General features: G+C 54.0%; 1 long non-coding RNA gene across 1 annotated transcript in view; it reads left to right on the forward strand.

The window, feature by feature from the left end:
- The window catches only part of LOC132000252 (uncharacterized), a 7,075-nt gene extending 5,039 nt beyond the window's left edge, over positions 1 to 2,036 (forward strand). Inside the window, exon 3 of the long non-coding RNA XR_009399215.1 lies at positions 1,704 to 2,036. This is a non-coding gene — a long non-coding RNA (uncharacterized LOC132000252). The remainder of the gene's footprint in view (positions 1 to 1,703) is intronic.
- The last annotated feature ends 21,841 nt before the right edge of the window (positions 2,037 to 23,877 follow it).

Here is a 23,877-nt window from a genome sequence, read left to right on the forward strand (position 1 = left end):
GGGGGGCTGGGCTGCCACCAGCCTCCTTTGAGGATGGGAGCAGCCCAGAAAAGGGGAAACCTCAAGAACATAAGAGTTTGTGATCAAGGGTCTCAGCTCCCACGTTTCTAGGTGAGGAAACTGCGCAGAAAGTGGGGCCACCACTCAAAGAGTGCTTGGATGTTGGTCCCTGGAGAGCAGCCGTGGGAGGTCTGGGGGAGGTGGGCTCCTTCACTCACACGGCTGACCAGTGTGCCCACAGGGGGCAGGAGGCCCGCAGGGCACAGGACCGATGCCTAGAAGCGCTGACGTCTCAGTGCGACAGGAGGAGCTGAAGCCACAGGACCACAGGCAGGCAAAACCCTGCAGCTTAACCCAGGAGAGGGCCCTGGGAGGCACAGGGTCCTAGAGCAGAAACCCGGCCAGACTTTTGTTTGGTAGAGAGTGCGTGACAGGTGTGTTGGGAGGCACAGATCAGAGAGGGTCAGCTCAGGCTGCTAGACTGCAAAACCAGGCCAGCCAGAGACAGGACAGAGGGATCCCCTTGGGTTCCTGGGGTGGAAGGCCCTAATAGGGACCAACTGGGAGGTGTCCACATCGGCACCCCTCCCTTCCCAGCTAGAGCCCCTGAAACTCCCCCCTCCCCCTTCAGCTGCCGACATCACCTCATAGCATTGCCCTGAGGAGCAAGGCAGGAAGGAGGCTCCACCACAAGGGAAACTGAGTCAGGGAGCTCATTGCAGGACTACCTCTTACCTTAACACACTTAAAAATGTTATTCTTGGGGTGCCTGAGTGGCTCAGTCAGTTAAGCGTTTGCCCTCAGCTCAGGTCATGATCGCAGGGTCCTGGGATCCAGCCCTACGTCGGCTCCCTGCTCAGCTTGCTTCTGCCCCTGCACCCCTGCTCATGCTCTCTCTCACTCTCTCTCTCTGTCTCAAATAAACAAATAAAATATTTTTTTAAAAACCCACATTATTCTTACTAGGAGCTATCTCAGAAGGTCTTCGCTGGCTCAGTTGGTACCACTCTTGATCTCAGGATCGTGAGATCGAGCCCCATTGTTGGGCGTAGAGATTACTTAAAAATCAAATCTTTAAAAAAATAAGTGATAATTTTTAAAAATAAAATCTTAACATTAAAATAAAAAAAAACTATTTTATATTCTAACAAACAGAGACACAGCAGGAGCCGGGCAGCCGCGGCCCCGCGTAGGAAGCCACTGCCACTTTTGAAGGCCCCTGGGGCTCCTCCTGGTCACATGCCCCAGCCCACCTGACCCCACGAGTCTGAACGTTGCATTAATTATTCCGTCAGCATCCTATATTTCCCCCTTATAATAGACCGCTTGATGTTCATGCTTTTGAACCTTATTTAAACTGTATTGTGCTCTCTGTGTTCTTTGGCCACGTGCTTCTCCCTCATTATTTCCCTGGTACACAGAAGCTGTAGTTCGCTCACTTGCTTGGCTGTGTAGCAAGGCCGACATCTTAGACTTTATGTCTTTGGCGTAGGGACAGAGAGGAGCTGTCTTGTGCATCCTCAAATGTCTACCAGCATCCCTGGCCTCTATCCCTTGGGTGGTAGTAACGCCGCCGCCTCTGGTCACTGGGGCAGAAATGACCTCCAGGTCTTGCCAAATGGCCCGGGGAAAAATCGCCCCCAGCTGGAAATCTCTTCTAATATCCGCTGCATACCTATGTCATTTTTACCTTTCTCTTAAAGGACATTCGTTTCCCGTGTTTCGCTATAAACACCAACGCCGCCGTAGACATTCTGGTACAGTCCGACGTACGTGAGCTCGAACTTGGACCCTAGACCTAGGCCCAGAGTGGCTGGGTCGTACGGCACACGGCTTCTGTCCAACTGGCTGAGGCCAAACATCTTCACAGCCCGCCCAGCAGGGTCTTGAATGTTGTCACTCTGGTGGACGAACCTTCGTGTGCTTTCCACACCCACTCCGCCTCCCTCGGGCTGTCAGGGCACATGAGAAGCCCAGTTCAATTTCACACTCCACGTGCCCACTATATTAGGAAACAAAACAAAACAAACCAAAAACAACAGAAGAGGAAACAGTAGAGCAGGTTTGAACACTTGTAACTTACTTGAAATGTTTGTTTTGATCGAATTGATGCAGGTGCAATGCAACACTGTAGGGTAATTAGAGGGTTTACTGCCTGTGATAAGTTCCAGGTCCCAGACACTGGGTTTCTGAGCCCAGCTGTGTATCCCTGTGACTGTCACCACCGTCCTGGGAAGGGTGAAGCCCAGGTTGGCATGTCCCCCCGTGATGGGTGGTTTCTGCTCGCCTCCCCCAACTCTATGCTCACTCCTTGAAGACAAACCTGGCCCTTCTCTGAGACCCTCCGGGAATAGCCGCGGTGTCTGCAGGCGCGCCATCTGTGTCAGAGACCTCTGGACCACACCTGCCCGCCCCCATCCCCCCAAGTGCCCTGCACACCAGACAGGGGGTGTTGCCTTCACCCCGGGTCTACAAGCAGCAATGCTCCCCGCTGCAAAGATCAGGGACCAATCTCCTCTGAATGTTTCAGTGCCGAGTGTGGAACAGAAGTTGGCAAAGACCTTAACTGTTACCGCAGCTTCTGCTGCTGCGGGGCCGGCATCCCAGCCCCCTCCAGGCTGCCCCCCCATCCTGTCTGATACAATCCCATCAGTAACAGTAATTCCCTCCACCCCCACCTCCAGTTGAGCCCACTGCTGGGCAGAGAGAAGATGGGAGATGAGTCACTCTAACAACCGTCCCGTCCCATCGGGCCACCATTTGGTCACCGCTCTTCTCAGGGCCCTCTCAGCATAGAGCCTGGGAATTCATTGAGTGTTCATTGAATGAGTGAATGTTGAGAGGGTAAGTTGGGTTAAATAGAAAAGCCCAGACTCAGAGTCTGGTCTCTGGTCTGATACTTGCTGGCAGATGGCCCTGGGCAAGTCACACCCCTCTCCGAGCCTCCGGATCTCACCTGGAGTTGGAGTCAATTCAAATGCACAAGAAAGGGCTGTTGGGAGCCCTAAGCCGCACAGTGAGGCAGGTGGGTTGCTGTTTTGCTGGGGGAAATAGCTGACAAGCCTGGGAATACACCGGAGTCCACATGGGACGAGCATCTTGAGACTCAGAAAAACTAGCAGAAGAGCTGCACCCTCTCTCAAGAAGAGCCTCAACCTGGCTAAGAGCCAACACCAGGACCCAGCTTTGCAATGGAAAATCACCACCTTAGCATCCTGCATGTTCAGAGCCCCTGCAGGCAAGTCAGGCCCTAATGAGGCAGCTGGTCAGGTTCTGTAAACAAGGCCAGTGGGTCAACCCAGTGGTTCTTGGTCCCCGGCCCTTGCCCCACCTCCCACCAATTCAATCAGAATATCTAGAGGACGGGGTGCCTGGGTGGCTCAGTGGGTTAAAGCCTCCACCTTCAGCTCAGGTCATGATCTCAGGGTCCTGGGATTGAGCCCCGCATTGGGCTCTCTGCTCAGTGGGGAGCCTGCTTCCTCCTCCTCTCTCTCTGCCTGCCTCTATCCCTACTTGTAATCTCCGTCTGTCAAATCAATAAATAAAATCTTAAAAAAAAAAAGAATATCTAGAGGAGGGAAGCCTGGTGGGCAGGGCGGAGAAGCACTGCGTAGGTTCAAGGTCTTGTGTATTGGCATCAGGCTGCACCAGGAGACATCCTTACTTCAGGTGGGGGAGGGGGTGGATATAGAGATAGTTCTCTAAGATTATCCAAATTCCCCCACATAATCCTCAAATGTGCTGCCTAGGATAGGGAAGGGGGCTAGGGATTCTGGAGTCTCTGTGGTGTTCACTTAACACCCCCTACTCTTTGTCCTGTATCTAATGGGAGACAATGGAGGGAAGGGAAGTCTTAAAGATATAATACCAAACAAGTATCAGGGACTGCTGGACACAAAAGGCCAGCATAGAATTGGGTGGCGGGGGGCAGGGGGATGACCATACTGGACAACCCTTGTGAAATTTCAGAACACCAAGACTGAGGGGATCCTAAAAGCATCCAGAGGGGCGCCTGGGTGGCTCAGTGGGTTAAGCCTCTGCCTTCAGCTCAGGTCATGATCTCAGAGTCCTGGGATCAAGCCCCACATCGGGCTCTCTGCTCAGCGGGGAGCCTGCTTCCCCGGATCTCTCTACCTGCGTCTCTGCCTACTTGTGATCTCTCTCTGTCAAATAAATAAAATCTTTTTAAAAAATAAAATAAAATAAAAGCATCCAGAAAGAGAGATGGAGAGAGGAGGCCACACACAGAAGATCAGGAATCGTAGTAACGTGGACAGTCTCAAGGCAACTCCAGGAGCTGGAAGATCACAGAGTGATGCCTTCGGTGTCCAGAGGAAAATACGTCAGTACCCACGCCATCAAAGGGGTAGGGTAAGACATTCTCAGATTAAAAAAGAAAAGAAAAGGGGCGCCTGGGTGGCTCAGCCAATTAGACATCTGCCTTTAGCTCAGGTCATGATCCTGGGGTCCTGGGATCGAGCCCCATGTCAGACTCCCAGGTCCCAAGTCTGCTTCTCCCTCTCCCTCTGCCCTGCTCATGTTCTTTCTCTCCCTTTCTTTCTCTTGCTCACTCACTCTCTCTCTCTCAAATGAATAATAAAACCTGAAAAAAGAAAAGAAAAATTTTCCCAGACAACCTTTCTCCAAAATTAGAAATGAAACCAAGAAATAAGAAGACTCGAGGAAATGAAATTTAGGAAACAGGAAATCCCCAAGCCATGGGGCAGGAGAAGCCAGACTGTGAAAGTGCTGGAACCCAGAGCAATCACTGCGGAGTGGGACAGAGAGTGAGGGCTCTCCGAGGAGCTGGCCAAGCAAGGGAGCACAACTCATGGGCTCCCCCCAGAGCTTGGCTGTCTTAGAAGGAATATTAGAGCGCTGCCGGAGTTTGGTGGTTGTATTAGTGATAAGCACAAAAGTAAACCAAGCAAGTCAAACAAGGAGGCAATTATTAATCCCCTGGAAAACCCGAAAGTCCTGCAAGGAAAGATATGCAGTCATAGGACATCTGGTGGCTCTGATGGCCATAATGTTTATATGTAGAGTATACTACATAGACAAAATGGCAATATAGCTATCCTGGGAGGACAGGGGAGGGCACAGCAAGTGCCTGCATTGACTAGACCCTCCTGGTCCCTAAGAGAAAGGCAGTGCTAACACTGTACTGAAGAGCAGTGTGTGTTGTTTGCAAATATGCGGGTAAGTCACAGAAGGATCTAGTTTTCTCTGGAAAGCACACATCGGGGTGGAGACAGGAGGCAGGGGACTAGGTTATTTTGGTTTCTTCCTTTAAAGTCATATAATTTTTTTTTTTTAAAGATTTTATTTATTTATTTGACAGAGAGAAATCACAAGTAGATGGAGAGGCAGGCAAAGAGAGAGAGAGGGAAGCAGGCTCTCTGCTGAGCAGGGAGCCCGATGTGGGACTCGATCCCAGGACCCTGAGATCATGACCTGAGCCGAAGGCAGCGGCTCAACCCACTGAGCCACCCAGGCGCCCGAAAGTCATATAATTTTATTTGATTTTTGAAACTCTGCGCATATGTTTTTAAATTAATAAAATATTTAAGAAGCCCGGCATTGGACTTCTCTTTAAAAACTCTGCAAGCTAGAAGGTCCCAGAGCAATCAGTTTGCCTTAAGGGTCTGAGGGATAAAGGATCTCCTGCCTGGATTCTATGCCCACAGAGAGAATCAGCCAAGTGTGAGGCTGGATATAAACTTTTTCAGAAATGCAAGGTCGCAAAAAAAGAAGAAGAAGAAGAAAGTCACTACTGTATATCTTCCAGGAAGCTTTTGGAGCACATGCCCTCATAGACTCTGAGAACAGACCCTGGAACAGGACAGCTAACCTGGGGTGGGGGTAGGGGGGCTTCCCAAGGCTGGCTGGGCTTTAGCCCCCAGCGCTCAGAGGCCCCAGAGCAGAGAAAGGAGCCCTCAGCTTGCATGGGCCCCTGGTGAAGACTAGATAAGATAGCCACATGCCTGGGGCGCCTGGGGGCCTCAGTGGTTAAGCCTCTGCCTTCAGCTCAGGTCATGGTCTTAGAGTCCCGGCATTGAGCCCTGCATCGAGCCCTGCATCTAACCCTAACTCTGCATTGGGCTCTCCGCTCAGTGGGGATCCTCTCTGCTCAGAGGGTATCCTGCTTCCTCCTCTCTCTCTGCCTACCTCTCTGCCCACTTGTGATCTGTCAAATAAATAAATAAAATCTTTAAAGGAAAAAAAAAGAGAGAGAGAGAGAGATAGCCACATGCCTGAGCATTTAACACCCCTGTCTCTAGGAGTATGCTGCATCAGCTGGAAAAATTAAGAAGACACATTTAAATGCCTTATGAGCTTGTTCTGTTTTGTTTTTCATGCGTTAACGGCAGGGCACACACAAACAGAACTACAAGAAAAGGAACTGTCACCGGCCACTTGGTGACTCCCCCACCTCCAGTTAACATTTACATAATCCTAATAAAACCCTTGACCAGTGGTTAAGGAAGAAGCGGGTAGAGCCCTCCAGGGGCTTCGAGGGAGAGGGGGAGGATGGGTCGCTGAAGAGAGCTAAGCCTCATTTGTCCTGACCGCGAGGCAACCGAAATGACTAGAATCGAAAAATCAAGAAGCAGCAATGGAAATGCCTTCCTGAGAAACATGGAGGCCAAAACCAGAAGGAACAAGTATGCGTGGAAACTGCTATTCCCGGGAGCAGGAAAGGGAAGGAAGGTGGCGGGGGCGGGGGGGGGGGGGGGGGGCGCCTGGGGGCTCCGTTGGTTCATCTTCTCTCGGTTTCAGCTCAGGTCTTGATCTCAGGGGAGTGGGACTGAGCTCCAGGGCCCCGGGCTCCGCGCTGGGGTGGAGCCCTCCTAGGATCCTCTTTCCTCCCCTCCCACTCCCAGCCCTGCTCATCCTCTCGCTCTTCAAACAAATAAAGAAATCTTCAAAGAAAAAAGGAAACACATTAAAAAAAACAACAACAACACAGAAAAGAAAGGGAAGTGCTAGGGAAGCGTTTCATTTCCTTCTGATCATGTTGGTGTCCTTTGACTTAGTTTTTAACCTAACTGCATGCATTACTTCGTTTACAATATAAATATAATTTCTCTAAGTTATCAAAAAGACATACCTCAGGGCGCGCCTGGGTGGCTCAGTGGGTTAAGCCTCTGCCTTTGGCGCAGGCCGTGATCCCAGAATCCTGGGGTTGAGCCCCACATCGGGCTCTCTGCTCAGCGGGGAGCCTGCTTCCCCTCCTCTCTCTGCCTGCTTGTGATCTCTGTCAAATAAATAAATAAAATCTTTTAAAAAAAAAAAAAAAGACATACCTCAGGGCAGTGGGATGTGGACCAAGGGAGGGGCAGCAGCAGGAGAGCTCCCTGATGGGTGCCTCCAGACCTGACCGCCCCCTAAGCGGCCCCCAGGCCACAGGGTCTCGCCTGCTGGAGGGCCCCTACCGAGCCCCATGTGACCCAGAGGCTGTCCAGTTCACAGAGCCATTGTCTCCTGGGCCATTTTCTCCTTCTGTCCTCCCAGCAAGCCTGCTAGGGAGGCAGGAGTCATCATGCCTATTTGACCCCCAGAAGCTGAGGTTCAGGCGCATATTTGGGGGTCCGTGGTGGGTCCCTCCCATGGCAGGTGCACCCTCCTATGAACGCAGGTGGAGAACCTGTCCAAGAGCCAGGGAGAGGCGGCACACAAGGAATTTCAGACATGGAGTCACCCCTCGTGGTCCAGGGGCTCTCAGCATGGTGGAGATCCCCACAGAAACATCCCCACAGCTCCGGGGTATTTGATGTCCTCAAAGAAGTCCATGTGGCCTGGGTGGACTGGATTGATGTAAATTCTTTTTTTTTTTTTTTGAGATTTTATTTATTTGACAGAGAGATCACAAGTAGGCAGAGAGAGAGGGGAAAGCAGGCTCCCCGCTGAGCAGAGAGCCCGATGTGGGGCTCGATCCCAAGACCCTGAGATCATGACCTGAGCTGAAGGCAGAGGCTTAACCCACTGAGCCACACAGGCGCCCCACTGATGTAAATTCTTTGGCAGTCCCAGGACAGGGAGAGAAGGGAGACTGAGCCCCAGGAAAGGGAGGGGGGAGGGGGAAGGAGAGAGGGAGACACAGGCTCAGTGAGTGGTGACAAAAGCTGCCAGAGCCCAGCCTCATTGGGGCCATCGCTAACCCTGTCCCCACCCCAGGGGCAGGCTGTGGAGCTAGGCCCATTTCACAGATGCAACCACCAAGGCTTCACAAGGCTTAAGCAAATGGCATCCCTGAAGCTGTGATTTGAGCCAGGACCAGGGTTTCTCACACATACCTGGTGATAAGAATCTTGTGGGATGCTTGTCAGCCAGACTCCTTTCCTGGAGGTTCAGACCCACCCCCTCCGGGTGAATCCCGGGAGGGGAGGGGTCTCTTCAAGGAGTGCCGGGTTGGGGGTGGGGGAGGGCTCTTCAAGGAGTGCCAGAGTGGGGGTGAGGGAGGGATGGAGATGCGGGGGGTGGGGGTGGGGGGGACTTCAGGATTCACAGCGGGGCTGATCCAGAGCCTCCAAGCCCCCCTTCCCGCCCAGCTCACCCTATCTCCTAACCCTGTGGTTTTTAAGCAGCTGAAGAGCTTGGCGGCTCCCCCGCCGCTGGACACGGGGGTTATTTCCGGGGCTGGACCATTATAAATAACTCCTGTGTGGGACATGTTTGTGCACAGCATGGTTTTCCTGTTGGATTGTTTCCTTGGGATAAGTTCCCAGAAGTGGGATTCCTGAGTGGAAGATGGCCTTTTTCCCACTCCTAAGCCCCAAACCTAACGTAGCCCAGCCCCAGGACGGGGATCGGCCTTCCCGTGCTTTCAAGGAGGGGCTGCCAGCACGTCCCACCTGGTGCTTCCAGAGGAAACGACCGATTCCTGGAAGGGCTCCGGCGATGCGATTCGGGCCCAGGTGACTCAGCGCCCGGCTTCCTGGGGCCCGCCCAGGCCGCTCACCAGCCGGGATGGGCTCTCCTGTGGCGGTCACGGCCAGCGAGGAAAGGGTGCCTTGCTCCCTGGGGAAGCGTGTCTGTCTGTCGGCAGCTTCGGGAAAGGCCAGAAAGATTTGGAAATCCGGTGGGCAGATCATTTTTGGTGCTTTCTGACAACAAAGGGCTCTGGCCCCGGCCCCTCTGACCTGCCTGACAGGAATGACCTGCTGTTCCCAGAGGAGGAGATGGCCCCGGGGCTGAGGGTTAAGGAGGCCCCTGCACTGACCCGGGCCTCTGGCCCCGTGGCCTTCCACCACCTCCCCTTCCAGGTTAGCGTGGCCTCAGCTTGGGGGCAGGTGTCCCAACACTTCGGTTTCTCCCCAAGGCCGTCCCTTCCCCCCACTGGCGGGGCAGGGCAGGGCAGGGCAGGAGTAGCCCCTGACTGCTGTCCCTGAAACATGCCTTTAGTTGGTCACCCCGGGGAAGGGGGTCCCCAGAGTCCGCTCTCTCCTGAGGGAGCGGCACGTGAAGGTGGGGTACGGTGAGTTGTGGAACAGTCCCACTGGGGGGCTCTGGCTCCCTGGCTCCCCACAGGAGGGTTGGGGGCCCAGCCTTTGCAGGCTCTGGGCAATCGCCTGAGCATGGAGGGCCACTCCCCCAGGGCCTCTCCATGGGAGACGGGACCTTCTCCTGGGAACACCCCCTATCAAGACGAGAGGAGTCAGCCCTGTGAGGTCATCCTGACGGAGCCTGATGCAGTTTGCTTCCTGCACAAGATTGGGAATGCTCTGAAGGCAGGACCTGTGTCTGCGGTGTTTCAGACTCCAGGGAGTGAGTTCTCCGTCTCTGGAGGTAAAACAGCTATGGTGTGGACATGTCTCAGAAGCAGAGAGGGACGGCTTGCTGGCTGGGTGGGGGTTCCCGTGGGCTGAGTGCCCAGCCTACGCCACCATTTGGCCAGTACTTATGCCCCCTTACAGCTGAGCAAACAGGCACAGGGGCTGGAAAGACCTGGAGCTCTAGAGCAGGTGGGCTCCTCGTGAATCATCAGCTGTTCACCCGGCGCCCGCTGTGTGCCAGGCCTTCTTGCTTCCCGAGTCTCCCTTGACCAGCCCGTCCAGCCGCTGCTCCTAGTCCATCACAGGCAAAAGTGGCTGCCCTCCACCCGCTCCCGCAGGAAGGGAGTCACCCCCGACCCCCACCTCCGAAGCTGCTGTTCACCCAGCCGAGGTGCTGCCAGGTCTCGGGACAGCCCGCATGCCCTCCTGGGTGGGGTGGGGGCCTGTATGTGGGCTCGGGGGGCCCCAGCCGTTGCGAGCTGCGGGAGCCTCACTAGCTCTGCTGGGCAGGACCCCTGCTGGAAGGCGTTGGCCACCTTCTCTGAAGGATTCTCCCGAGGCCAGGACACCCAGTGATGCAGAGCATGAGAGCAGTGGCAGAGGCAGAGGAGTAGACTCCCCGCTGAGCAGGGAGCCGGCCTGATGCGGGGCTTGATCCCGTGACCCTGGGATCATGACCCGAACTGAAGCCAGACACTTAACCGACTGATTCCCCCTCAGGTACCCTGTGACCACAGACTTTTTATAGAAGACCTTCTGTGCACAGGGCCAGGAAACCCCTTAGCCTCGGGAGATGCACGTTTTAAAGACGATGGGGGCCAGAAAGAAGTCTGGGCAGGAACTTGTCAGTCTGGGCAATTGGCCATTTGCACCCAAATGCAGGTTATTCTGGTTTTCCCTCTTCAACTGTGTCTGTGTCAGTCCCTAGTTCCGTTTGCTGAGGTTCCTGGAAATGCCATGTTCCCATGCAAAGCGTCCACATCAGCACAGCAAGCCTCCCACGGCCCAGTCCAGATGCTTGACTGAAGCAGGCGGGCCCGAAGGCTGAGCCCGGTGGCCGACCCTTGGAGACTCTCGGTTGAGCTGCGGTGACTTACAAAGCATCATCTCTGGCTGTCCTGTCCAGGGAGCTGACCTGCTCCTAACCGCCCCGCTCTCCAGCCTGCACTTTCCACTCTGCCGAAAGGACAACATAAAGAGCTTGTTCCCCAGACACACTATTATCTGTCACACCTCCACGACTCGGCCTACAGGGTTCGCTTTGTCCCGGGCATCCTGTCCCTCTTCCGCACCTGGCTGACTCCCACATCAGGACAAAGGTTTGTCGAGTTCTGCTCCCTGGCTCCCTGGCAGCCCGTCCGGCTCCCGCAGGCCCCTGGGTTTCCCGACTGCGGTACTGCTGGGCTGTGCCGGGCCCCGTCTGCCTCCCCGCCCCACCCCTGTCTACACCCTGGCATCCCGGGGTCTCCTGAGTGCCCCCAGGGTCAGGCCCCTGGAAAGAAGGCACAGTGCTCGAGGTGGGGGCCCACCAAGGCTTGGGCAAGTGACCCTCGGATTCTTCCTCTGTCACAGGACGATCCTCACCACGTGAGGGGTTATGGGAAGGACCCTGGACCGATGAAGTGTTCAGCACACAACCTCGGTGTTCACCGGCCGATGAATGGCTGAGAGCGGCTGGAGTGGGGGGCAGGCAGAGGGACACGCCAATGTCCTCCGGGAACCTCTGGGAGGGCACAGTGATTCTGACAGGGGCTGAAAGGGCTTCACAGTCACGGGGAAGCGTGGCTGAGCCTGAGCGGGGCTCCCCCGTTTTACAGGTCACGGAGCTGGGGAAGAAGAAATCAGGAGGAGAGCCTGGGGGATGTGCTGTTTCCTGCGGCCCCACCAGTGCGGATGTCCGTCGTTTTACTGGTGTGCGCCCCTGCGGGTCTGATTTCAGAGCGGTATAAGGGTGTTGGAACACCTAACTGCCTTTCTCTGAGCGTCTGTTTCCCTTTAAGGCTGGGTCTGAGAACTCTAATCCCTTAGGGAATGAGTCAAGAGAAGTCCTTCATTAGCTCAGAATTGTGACATGAGCTCAGCCCAGGAGAATGTGGCTGATTTGGGGGAAGTGGTCCTTCTGAGATGAAAAGGCCACCCTTGATGGGGGGAGGGGCCAGGGACCCGAGCCTGGCGGGGGGGGGGGGGGGGGGGGGGGGCCCGGGGGGGCGGGGGGGGGGGGGGGGGGGGGGGGGGGGGGGGGGGGGGGGGGGGGGGGGGGGGGGGGGGGGGGGGGGTTACTGCCCCTGGGATCTGAGGAGCAGAGAGCGGTTTTCCCAGCTGCCGCCTGGCCAGACATGCCCCAAATCCCACCAGCACGCCTGTCCCTTCTTAGGACAGGCGCTTCTCTGAACACGTAAATATTTTGTCTGGGAGAGGGAACGCTTTGCTCGACGACTGAGGGAAAGGAAGATGGAACTGATTTACGGCGTGCCCACTGCGGGAGATGGGCACGGGCCACACCGCCGTTAGGATCCACGGGGCAACCTGGTGAGGGGAGAGGTACCCCCGCCCCTGCAGGAGGTAGGACAGGACGCGGAGGGTCAGCGTGCAGGCAGGCGCCCGGCAGGGCCAGAGTGCGGACAGCCCCGGTCCAGCCTTCTTGGCACGCGGCTCCCTGTAGGAGGAGACGAGACAGGGCAGCGCGAGGGTTCTGGGGGCATCCAGCCCTGGGTTCCTGGGTGGGGCTGCCTCCCACCAGCTGTATCTTGAACAACCTTCACCTCCTGGGCTTTTCCCCACCTGCGGATGGCAGATGGCATGGTCAGGGCACCGACGCTGAGCTCCAGCCCCAGGCTATTGTGGGGACCGAAGGAGATATGCAGAGTTGGTGACACCCTGTCTGCACTGAGGCTTGGTAAAGTCAAGGATGGTGTGCTTATATTTTTGTTTGTTTGGCAAAGAGAGAGACAGCGAGAGAGGGAACACAAACAGAGGGAGAAGGAGGCTTCCCGCTGAGCGGGGAGCCCCAAGCGGGACCCAATCCCAGGACCCCGTGAGCATGACCTGAGCCGAAGGCAGATGCTTAACGACTGAGCCACCCAGGAGCCCCAGCCTGTGTATTCTTACCAGCTCACACAGGTTCAGGAATGTATAGCCCCAGCCCCCAGCCCAGGGATACCCCTGCCCCTTCTCAGACTCGGGCAGCAGCAGGAGTCCCCTGTGGGATCACCTTGGGATCTGTGCAGAGAAAGCAGGTGACGGTGGGAGCTACAGGCCTGGAGTGGGACCTTGTTCATGGGATGGATGGCTCTGGAAGCTCCCTGACCCCCGACAGCCATCCATGATCCTGTGTGCGAGCACTCTCTGTGTCCCATTCTTTCTCTGGGAGCCTAATTCAGGAACTACATTAGGGAGGCCAAGTTCAGAATCCTTACAGGAACCCTGAGCTTTTGCCCCTAAGGCTAAATGCAAGGGACTGGCCTCCTGTGGGCCTCAGGCACCCTATCTCTAACATGGGCAGCCTGTCCGATTCCTATCTTCTTGAAGGAAAGGGATCTGGAGAAATAATGAGATCTGACCTAATTAAAATTGCAAGGTGCCTTGAGGATGAAGTATGTAAGCCATCAGCCCGAGGGCTGTCGTCTCAGGGCCCGAAATTGCTTATCGGGTGATGACGGCAGCTGCGGAGGCTGTGGGAACTCTGAGACTGCAATTTCTGTGGGATGCAGGGGGCTCACTCTGAAAGCCCAAAGTGGGGGTTGCAGGGCCTCCCTTGCTCAGGCTCTGTCCCTGACAGTCTGGCCAGGAGCCCCAGGCGGTCCACAGAAACAAACGCCCCCGGCAAGTTCATCCCACCTTGCAGAGGAGGAAACTGAGGCAGAGGGAGGCCCAATCACTGGTCCAGGATCCTTCAGCGGTAGGTGTGCCACGTCTGCCTGACACAGAGTCTGGTCTCCTGACCACGATGCCAAACTGTCTCCGTGGTTACTACCATCATCCCAATAGAATGTTAATGATGGCCCTAATTAGCATTATTGCTGAGGGCAGTGCCGCAGGCAGGCAGATCTGGGTGACTGCGTCACTGGGGCCGCGTCCTGGGCCAGTGCCTAGAACTGGGCAGCGTCCAGTCCCAGCCGGCCCCAGGACGATGCTGAGGATCAGAGGTCCCCGCCATGCAGCCTGGGTCACGGCATGGGGTTCTCCCTGCCCCCCATCAGACCCTGCACCCAGGCAGCCGCTCCTACCCACCTGCCCCTGGATGTGTCTGGTGACAGACCAGCGGAGATCTGTGAGTGGGAAGAAGGAAAAGTCAAGCAGAGGCAATCACTGTTTTTATAAAGCACTGCTCCCTCCCTCTGCACACACTTAGCACCCCTGCTCCCAAAGACGGTGCTTCCTGCTGGTTAAGAGCATGGACCAAGGCCCAGTTGGCCTGGCCTCAAGTCCTGGGGCTTCTGCTCACTCCCTGTGTGTGCCTGGACAAGTGACTCACTTTGCTGCCTCTCACCCTAGCACAACAGTACACACCCCAAAGCCCCTAGGTGGACTGGGTGAGCTCAAACTGTGCCTGCCCCAGCCTGGTTGGTGTCCAGGAAGGACATACATCTGGACCCCTCCAGGCCGTACCCCTGAAGCAGCTGTTGGCCTGCTGCTGGAGGGACACGGGGCTCCCTGGGATGTGACTGTAGATCGACTTTGTGGCTGAGTTTGACTCTGGAATGGCTGGCTTCCCGTGTACCTGATGAGGCGGGGACAGTCCCGCGGCCCCAGCAGGTGTTGGCTCTGACTAGGGGAAGCGGGGGGACGGGGGGGCTTGCTGGCCGTGGGGACCCAGGCCCATGCTTTGTGATCCCCCAAGGCCATAGCAGAGCCCATGGAACAGGTTTCCAGCTTCCTGGCTTCAGGGCTCCAGCTTGATCTTGTTCTGCTAAGGGAAAGAGATGCGAATAGCACATGATCCTGTCCTGGCCTCTGGGACACGGCCCACTCCCCTACCTCAGCTCTGGGCTTGGAGGCAGAGTCTATAGCCTCAGGATGGGGACATCTCCGCAGGCATGGGGTTGGGAGGGACAGGGGCGCCCGGACAGAGGCACCAGCACCAGCAGGAGCAGGAGAGGTAGATTTGCAGGGAGGTTTCAGGAATAGGCAAAGGGCCAGAGCCGAGGCCATGAGGTCCCCCAGGGAGTGTCACTAGCGCTGGGCCTGAGGTCCAGGTGTCGCAGAGGGGATAGGACAGGGCAAGGCGGTGGCTCTGGCTGTGTGGGTAAGACCACCTGTTCTTCTTCGTCTCTCTGAATGAAAGCAACAACAGAATCGATTGCTTGAGAACTTCTCTTCTTTTCAGGAGAAGTGAGGGGGTCCCAGGGGACCTCAGCGGCTCATCCCCGTATTCGTGGACAAGGAAGACAGCAGGAGGGTGGAGGAGGACAGGGCAACTCTTCTGGGAATTGGAGACGCCAAGGCCCAGCCCAGGTGCCTGCCGGGGTGCCTCCCTCCCTCAAGGAGTCTCCCGGGTTGTCCTGGTCATCTCCCGTGGTTGTGTGGCCACTAGCACAACCGGGCAGCTCCAAGGAGCCCCCTGGTGGCCCAAGAAGTTTCTGCAGCCACATGGGCACGGGCTCTCGCTCCTGGACATCCCCTGATGTGGGACCTTTCTCAGGACCCAGCACTGTGCCAGGCAGCTGGCTGGGTGCCACCAGGGAACCATCATCATCGGCAGCCCTGTGAGGTGGGCGTTACCCCATGTTATAGACGCGGACCCCTGGAGGAGACTGGGTTAGCAGGCTGCTGCCCAAAACCCATTGTCAAGGAAAGAAGTGTATTTACTTTTATTTTTATTATTTCTTAAAGATTGTATTTATTGGGGCACCTGGGAAGCTCAGTGGGTTAAAGCCTCTGCCTTCGGCTCATGTCATGATCTCAGGGTCCTGGGATCAAGCCCCGCATTGGGCTCTCTGCTCAGCAGAGAGCCTGCTTCCTCCTCTCTCTCTGCCTACTTCTCTGCCTACTTGTGATCTCTCTGTCTCTGTCAAGTAAGTAAATAAAATCTTTAGAAAAAAAAAAAAAGAAAAGATTGTATTTATTTATTTGAGAGAGAGACCATGAGAGAGAGAGAGAGCGCACGTGCACAAGCAGGGGGGAGGGGTGGAGGGAGCAGCAGACTCCCCGCTGAGCAGGCTGCCAATGTGGGCTCCATCTCAGGACCCTGGGATCATGACCTGAGCCGAAGGCAGACGCTTAACCACTGAGCCACCCAGGCACCCTGAAAGTGTATTTATTTTTAAAATAATGATCAAGCATGCAGATGCTTGCATAAACTCTAGAAGACCATGCAAGAAGCTGGCATCACCACGGGCTTCTGGAGGGCAAGCTGGGGGGCTGGAGTACATGTGGGAATGAACCATTTTCACTGGGTTTAGTTTGTGCTTTTTGATTTTTGAACTATATGGAAATATTGCCTGTACTTAAAAATGCATGCAAGATTTGAACATTCGTGGATCTTCAGTGACAAAAAGAACCTTGGGAGGGACTGAATTTCCTCCCAGTTATAGTAGCACGGACAGGAGGCTGCTCAGCAACTACTTGCATGCCTCTGGTGGTCGGGAGCTTACCCCTTACTTGGGCAACTCCCGGTCTGGAGAGATCCTTTCTCTGTGGGCTGGAACAGATCTCTCTGCTCAAAACTCCCTCTTCTGGGATGAACTTCTGGCTCTCTGTAAGCTGTCTGCTATTAGCTGAGCACTCTCTGGGTGCCAGGGTACATGTTTCCAGCTCTCAGCAACCTCAGAGATCAGTTTTTGGAATTTTAGGAATGGCCAGGACTCTGAGGCCAAAGTAGGACTCACCCTCCCCACATGGGGCAGGTCCCTGTTTGTAACAATGGAGAGGAAGCCTTATTGCCCAAAACCCCTGTCTCCTTATTTTGTGGTGTCGCATCACCTCGCCCTCCAGGGCTGTGGGGGTGAGCCTGATCTGAGACCAGCCAGGGGCTCTCTGCAGCGAGGATTATGATGCAAACTGCTTTTGGGAAGCCCCATGGGTCGCTGTGGAAGGGTTCTGGGCAGAGGTGTGACAATCCGATGAGACTTGACAAATGTCCTAAAATAGGTTTCCCTCTCCCACTTATTGAATCATCAGGTAAGGAGAGCTGTCTCCACGGACTCGGGGCTCCCGTCCTTGTGGGAGACTGAGAGAAAGCAGAGGAGGGAAGAGGCAGCCTCCCGTTCCTGTCTTTAAAATGGTAGCCTGGGGGCGCCTAGGCGGCGCAGTCCCGTTAAGAGCCCAACTCTTGGGGGCACCTGGGTGGCTCAGTGGGTTAAGCCTCTGCCTTCGGATCAGGTCATGATCTCAGGGTCCTGGGATCGAGCCCCGCATCAGGCTCCCTGCTGAGCAGGGAGCCTGCTTCCCTCTCTCTCGGCCTGTCTCTCTGCCTACTTGTGATCTCTGTCAAATAAATAAATAAAATCTTTAAAAGAAGAAGAAGAAGAAGAAGAAGAAGAAGAAGAAGAAGAAGAAGAAGGAGAAGGAGAAGGAGAAGGAGAAGGAGAAGGAGAAGAAGAGGAAGAAGAAAGTGTCAAACTCTTGGTTTCGGCTCAGGTTGGAATCTCAGGGTTGTGATCTCAGGGTAGTAAGATCAAGCCCCACGTTGGGCTCTGCGTTCAGTGCTTGAAACGGTCTCTGCTCCTCCTCCCATGGTCCTCCTCTCTCTCTCAAATAAATAAATAGATAAATAAATCTTAATTAAAAAGTTTAGACTAATAGCCTGTTTTCCAGCTCTGATGTCCATGGATTTTCCCTGGAACTTTGGTTGTGAAACAAGTACTCTGCTATTTTCTGGTTGGGATTCCCCCTCCCCGGCATGCCCAGGACAGGATTGAGCAAACCATGCACAGTGTGTGAGAAGAGCACTGGGCACAAAGTAGGGCAAGGCCGTAGCTCCCAGGTCTGGGACCTTGACAGGACAGGAGCAAAACTGGTGTTTACTCCTCTTGGGACCTGGGGATGAGGATGGGGAGTCTGCACTCGGCTTCCCAGGAGGCAGGAGCTCTCATGGTAGCCTCCAAAAAACTCTCCCAGCCCTAAGCCCATGGAGCAGGACACAGAGTTTGCATTAGGTCTCCCCCGGGGCTTCTGTGCAGGAACGAGGGTGGGCCTCTGTCTGGGGCAAAGGGTGGAGGTGCCTCTGCTCTCAAGATGCCGGGGGCAGGCAGCACCAGTCAGCCCCTTCTGGGGCCCCTCCCATGGCATCTTCCACCTAACTCTTCTCTGCTCCTGCCAGGCAAAAATTCCTTTTTACAGACAAGGAAACACAGCTCTGAGAGTTCTGCCTTAGTTGTGTATGAAGGCAATGGAGAAGAAGAGTATTAATAGGTATGCTGGGAATCAGCATGTCTTACTTGAATAAATGTAAGAACAAGGCTTTGGCTGCAGGCCTTTTCAGAGCCTTTAGCATGCAGAGGTATGTCTTGAATCTTGAGAAGGTGCTTGGAATGGGGCGATTCCCAACTTACCTGACCGCGACACCCTATACAGCCCCGACCCCTGATAAGAAGACCCAGAACCCTTGGTCCGCAGAACAGAGCACAGGAAATGTCAAAGGAGAACCCTGGAAATCTCAATTCCCCAGAACATCTGGGCTGTCTGGTGGTGCGGATGTGGACACTGAGGTTTAGGGTGGGACTCCCCCAAGGTCAAGGCAGAAACAGAGTGCAGATCGAAGCTCAGGGGTATCTGGTATCCGGGCCACTTTCCTGGGGGAGCCAGGGCCCTGGACAATCAGCAGGCAGTGCCCACTCCGAAGGAAGACGAGAGTGCTGGTGCCAAGACCTCCTGTGTGCTCGTAACTGAACCAGCCACTCGGTCAAAGCCACAGGGAGCAGTGAAGAAGCAGCGGATGCTGGCCAGCCTGAGTCCTGAGAGGTGTCACGGAGGGCTGGAGCCCTGAGTCCCCACGCTGGTGGCGAGCGGGAGGACCCAGCAGGCCCCAGTGACAGCCCTCTGTGACTCCACCTGGGCTTTCACCCTAGGGGCCTCAGGGAAGGGTCCTGCCACTGAGCCCGGGTTCAGATTCCGACCTCTCCACTTCCTGACCCCACTACAATTCTTTGTTGTCAGCAAGCCGTGCCTCAGTTTCCCCATCTGCACATGGTGAAGAAAGCAGGGGCAACCCAGCCTGGTGTGGGCGGGGCATTGAGGGAGATGGTGGGGCCACAGCACACCAGCAGATGTGGCCCCGAGTTCTTGTAAGACCCCTGAAGTTCAGAAGAACAAGGGAGACCCAGGGGGGTCCTGCCAGCCCATGGGTGGGGGTGGGGTGGCATCTGGGGGGAGGACGATCCCCGTTTCCTTGGCCCCACTGGGACCTGAGGGCTGATCTGTGTCCCCGGCAGCTCCCCCGTACAGTGTGTAGTACGGGTGTGAGGCCGGCAGGAGGTGGTCTGGGCAGAGCCCCCGGCAAGCCACAGTCTGCGGTAAACACTAGTTCTGTCTTCTGCTTTTCTTTTTTCAGGTTTATTTATTTATTTGTTTGTTTGTTTGTTTTTAAAGATTTTATTTACTTATTTGACAGAGAACACAAGTAGGCAGAGAGAGAGAGAGAGAAGCAGGCTCTGCACTGAGCAGAGAGCCCGATGCGGGGCTCGATCCCAGAACCCTGGGATCATGACCTGGGCTGAAGGCAGAGGCTTTAACCCGCTGAGCCACCCAGGCGCCCCTCTTTTTCCAGGTTTAAACTTAAAAATAGAGGTTCTGAGAAACCAGCAGATTGGCTAGCAGGCCGGTCTTCAGGCACAGTCTGAGCTGCCTTTCGGGGATTTGTGACATCCGTAGAAGGCGGCATGTATAAAGACGGACACTGCAGACAGCAGTTAGAGAGGGTGCCCTGACTGGTGGGGACAGATCCCAAATACCGGACAGAGGGCAAAGAAGCGAGTCACAAAAGGAAAAGTGCAGCAAGAGATCATTTATACAAAGTTTAAGAACATAGCAGGTGACCTGTGTAGCCTGTGGTCTGCACCTTCAGGAGAACCTTCCAGTGCGGGCAGAGGGACAGGCCATGAGGCTGGTGGGAGGGCGCGGGCGTGGGTCTGTAATTGCTCCCACTCACTGAGGACACACTCTGTGCCATGCTCTCTTCTGACAGCCTCGCCCACCTTCCCCATTTCACAGATGAGTAAACCGAGGCACAGAGAGGTTAAATGGTCTGTCCAAGGTCACAGTAAGCCAAGTCAGGGCTCGAGCCCATTGCTCTTGGTTATTAACTCACATGGCTTCCCGCCTGTGGCTCACAGTACCCTCATGTCTTAAAATGACCGAGGACCTCTGGAGCAAAGGCAGCGAAGTAGTCACTTTGGCAAAGTCTGGTGGTGTGATCTTGGGTGTTCTTTCCTCTCTTCTTTATAGTTTTCTGTAGGTGTGAAATGTTTACAAAAGCCCTTAAGCTCTGGTCTGAGACCCCTGCTGGCCACAGGTCTTGTCCAGCCATAATCCACACCACACAGGCTAGTCCGTCCAGTTGCCAGAGTGGCAATGACCGACTCATTTCCAGGGCTCGCCAGGTGCCTCCTAGCATGTTCTTCTGCTGCAGCGGATGGCCACAGGAGGCCTGGGGCCTGGAAGAAAAGGACTATTCAACACAGGGCTTGAGACTGGGAGGGCAGGTCGCCCAGTGGACGAACAGGCTGCCCATGGCCTTCTGATCATTCTGGAGAAGGAACTAATGACCACGTAATTAACAGAGGTCTGGTCGCCAGGAGCTGATGGCATAGCTGTCCCAACTGACCCAGTCTGGACAGAAGTGGGTGTCCTGCTGGCCTGTGTGTCCTGGTTTGGGCAGCCAACAGTGCCCACTAGGTTTCTGGAAATGTGGACAAAGCTCCTGGACCCTCAGGCAGCTCTCAGGACCGAAGGGCTAGGACCCAGAGAGGCTAGCAGTGGCCTGGGCTCACGCAAGAGGCGGGAAAACTAGGGCTGAGGGTGGAGTCCGGTCCTGCATGGGGTCGGCGGGGGAGTCCACAGCAGAGCTGTGTCCCCTTCATGCCACGCTACCTCTGGATGGGCACCAAGGGGCCCTGGATCATTTGCTGACAGCATAAAGCCTGTATCGGGGGAGGGAAATCTAGAGGCTTTCCTCAGCCACGGGGCTGGCTTCCATGGTTGTTTCCTGGGGTTTGCGAACACACAGGCTCAAAGGACCAGCTTTGTCCCTGCTCCCAGGCAGTGTCCTCTCCCTGTGTCCCCATAACATCCTTCACTCCCAGAAGGCATTGGGTGAGATTGTCCAGTCCATCTGACCCAAGGCTGTGGGAGGAGCTCAAGCCTCACGGAGACAGCAAAGTCTGAGCATTCATTCATTCATTCATTCACTCATTCACTTGCTCACTCCTTCCTTCATCCAACCCGTGTGCCGATGAGTCCATAAAATTGACAGAATGCTCGGCACAAGCCAGATGCTCCACCCGGGGGGGTCAACAGCCACGACACCTGCCCTCGGGGAGGTGAGTCTAGCAGGGACTAGAAGATCCAGTTCTTTTCTTTTCTTTTTTTAAGATTTTATTTATTTGTGAGAGAGAGCATGAGGGGTGGTGGGGGAGGGCTGAGAGAGAGAGAGAAACAGACTCTGCACAGCGTGGAGTCTGACTCAGGGCTCCATCCCAGGCCCCTGAGATCATGGCCTGAGCCGAAGGCAGATGCTTAAGCACTGAGCCGCCCAGGCGCCCCCAGAGGACGCAGGCTTTTTTTTTTTTTTTTTTTTTTTAAGACTTTATTTATTTGAGAGAGAGAGAGAGAGAGAGTGAGAATGAACAGGGAGAGCAGCGGAGGGAGAGGGAGAAACAGATTCCCCACTGAGCAGGGAGCCTGCTGCGGGCCTCAATCCCAGGACACCAGGATCATGACCTGAGCTGAAGGCAGACGCCTAACGGCTGAGCCCCCCAGACGCCCCTAGAACCCAGATCTAATACTGACGTTTGCTTTGTCTGAAGCTAACATAACGACTTGGGTTTCTTTTGATTAATGATAGTGTGTAGTATCTTTCTCAACCCCTTTATTTGCAACCTGTCTGAGTCTCTACATTTAAATTGGGTTTCTTGTACATAACCAACAGCTGGGCCTCGTTTTTTTGTTTGTTTTTTTAGATTGATTTACTATTTATTTATTTAGACAGAGAGAGAGACAGAGCATGAGTGGGAGGAGTGGTAAAACAGGGAGAGAGAAGGACAACCTTTAGCAGACTCCCTGATGAGCGGAAGCCTGTCTCAGGGCTTGATCTGAGACCCTGAATCACGACTGGAGCTTAAGTCAGACGCTTAATGACCGAGCCACCCAAAGGTGCCTGCACCTTGTTTTTTAATCCACTCTGACAATCTATGAACTTTAATTGCTTTATATCAACGATTCACATTTAAAGTGATTAATATCTTAACACACTACCATTCCAAACTGTTTTCTTTCTTTTTTTTTTTTTTAAGATTTTATTTATTTTATTTGACAGAGAGAGAGATCACAAGTAGGCAGAGAGGCAGGCAGAGACAGAGGGGGAAGCAGGCTCCCCGCTGAGCAGAGAGCCCGATGCAGGGCTTGATCCCAGGACCCTGAGATCATGACCCGAGCGGAAGGCAGCAGCTTAATCCACTGTGCCACCCAGGCGCCCCTCCAAACTGTTCTCTAATGATTACACATGTTCTTGGTTTCCCCCTTTTTCTCTGCCTTCCCTGATTTTAATTGAGCATCTACTACTATGATTTCATTTTACTTCCTTTCAAAGAATATCAGTTGTGCTTCTTTTTTAGGATGACCTTAGTGGTTGGTCTAGAGTATGCAATTTACATTTTACTTATGACTTTATTTCAGAACAATTTTAGACTTATAGAAAAAGTCCAGCAGAGAATTTTCCCCTGTAGGACATAGACATTTTTATCTAATGTAAGTCCACCTTCAATGGATACCGTTCTGTTCCCTGCATGGTGCAGGTACCTTGTAAAGAAGTATTCCACATCCTGCTTTGTGCCCAGCAGTCCTGCCGTCACACATTTACCCAACCATATGCTATCATCATCTGATACATTGAGTTTCTGACTCTTATCATTTTTCTTCTCCATGAAGAATTTCTTTAACATTTTTTTTGTAGGGCAGGTCTACTGGTGAGGAATTTTGGGTGGATTTTGGTTTGGTTTTTTTTCTATTGTTTCTGAAAAGCTTCTGCTCTGTGCTCTTCCTGCTTGCATCAGCGATGTGGTATGGAGCTCCTTTGTCCCTCTGTAGGTAAGGAGTTGGTGTTTCCCCCCAACCCCCCATCTGGCTTCTTTGAAGCTTTTCTTGTCATTGGTTCTGAATATGAGACACCTAGGTGTCAATTTGTTCGGTGTTCATCCTGCCTTACATTTTCTTAGATTCCCAGATCTGTTGTTAGGTATTTGCCATTAACTTTCATTTTCAGCCCTTGTTACTTCAAATTTTTCTTCTGCTACATTGTCTCTTTCTTCACTTCCTGGTTTTCCAATCACGCATGTGTTTCACCTTTTGAAATGGTCCCGTAGATCTTGGATGTTCTGCTCTGTTTGCCTCTTTAACATTTTTCCCCTCTTTGTATGTTAGTTTAGGAAGTCCCTACTGACACGTCTTCCGGGAGCAACTTGAGTCTCCCCTTGACAGCGACGGGTCCTCTGATGATCTCATCAGAGGCGTTCTTCATTTCTGTTTCAGTGTTTTTGATTCCTTTTGAAATAGTTTCTTTTAAGTTTTTTTCATCAAGTTTTCATCTCTCCGCTTCCCTTTCCCATCTGTTCCTGTACGCTGTCAACTTTTTCCATTAGAGCCATAACGTATTAATCATACTTATTTTAAATTCTCTGATGGTTCCAAATTCTGTGTCTTAACCCGAGTCTGGCTCTGAATGCTTTTTCTCTTCAGACTGTGTCTTTTCTTGGCTGGGGTTGCATTTTGGGCTCTGTTTGGCATAGCTGTAGGAACTCTCAGCTTCAAATTCCCCTGCTGGCCTTGTTTGGGTCTCCCCTGTTGTCTTTGAGACTTCCTAAGACCCTGAGATCCTATGATTCCCTTAGATCAAGTGTGTGACCATTGTTACTACACTGGAAGACTGTTCGGTGGCGGTAAAGAGAGA

Source organism: Mustela nigripes, chromosome 13 (assembly GCF_022355385.1).
Source record: "Mustela nigripes isolate SB6536 chromosome 13, MUSNIG.SB6536, whole genome shotgun sequence".
In the NCBI taxonomy this organism is placed as follows: Eukaryota; Metazoa; Chordata; class Mammalia; order Carnivora; family Mustelidae; genus Mustela; species Mustela nigripes.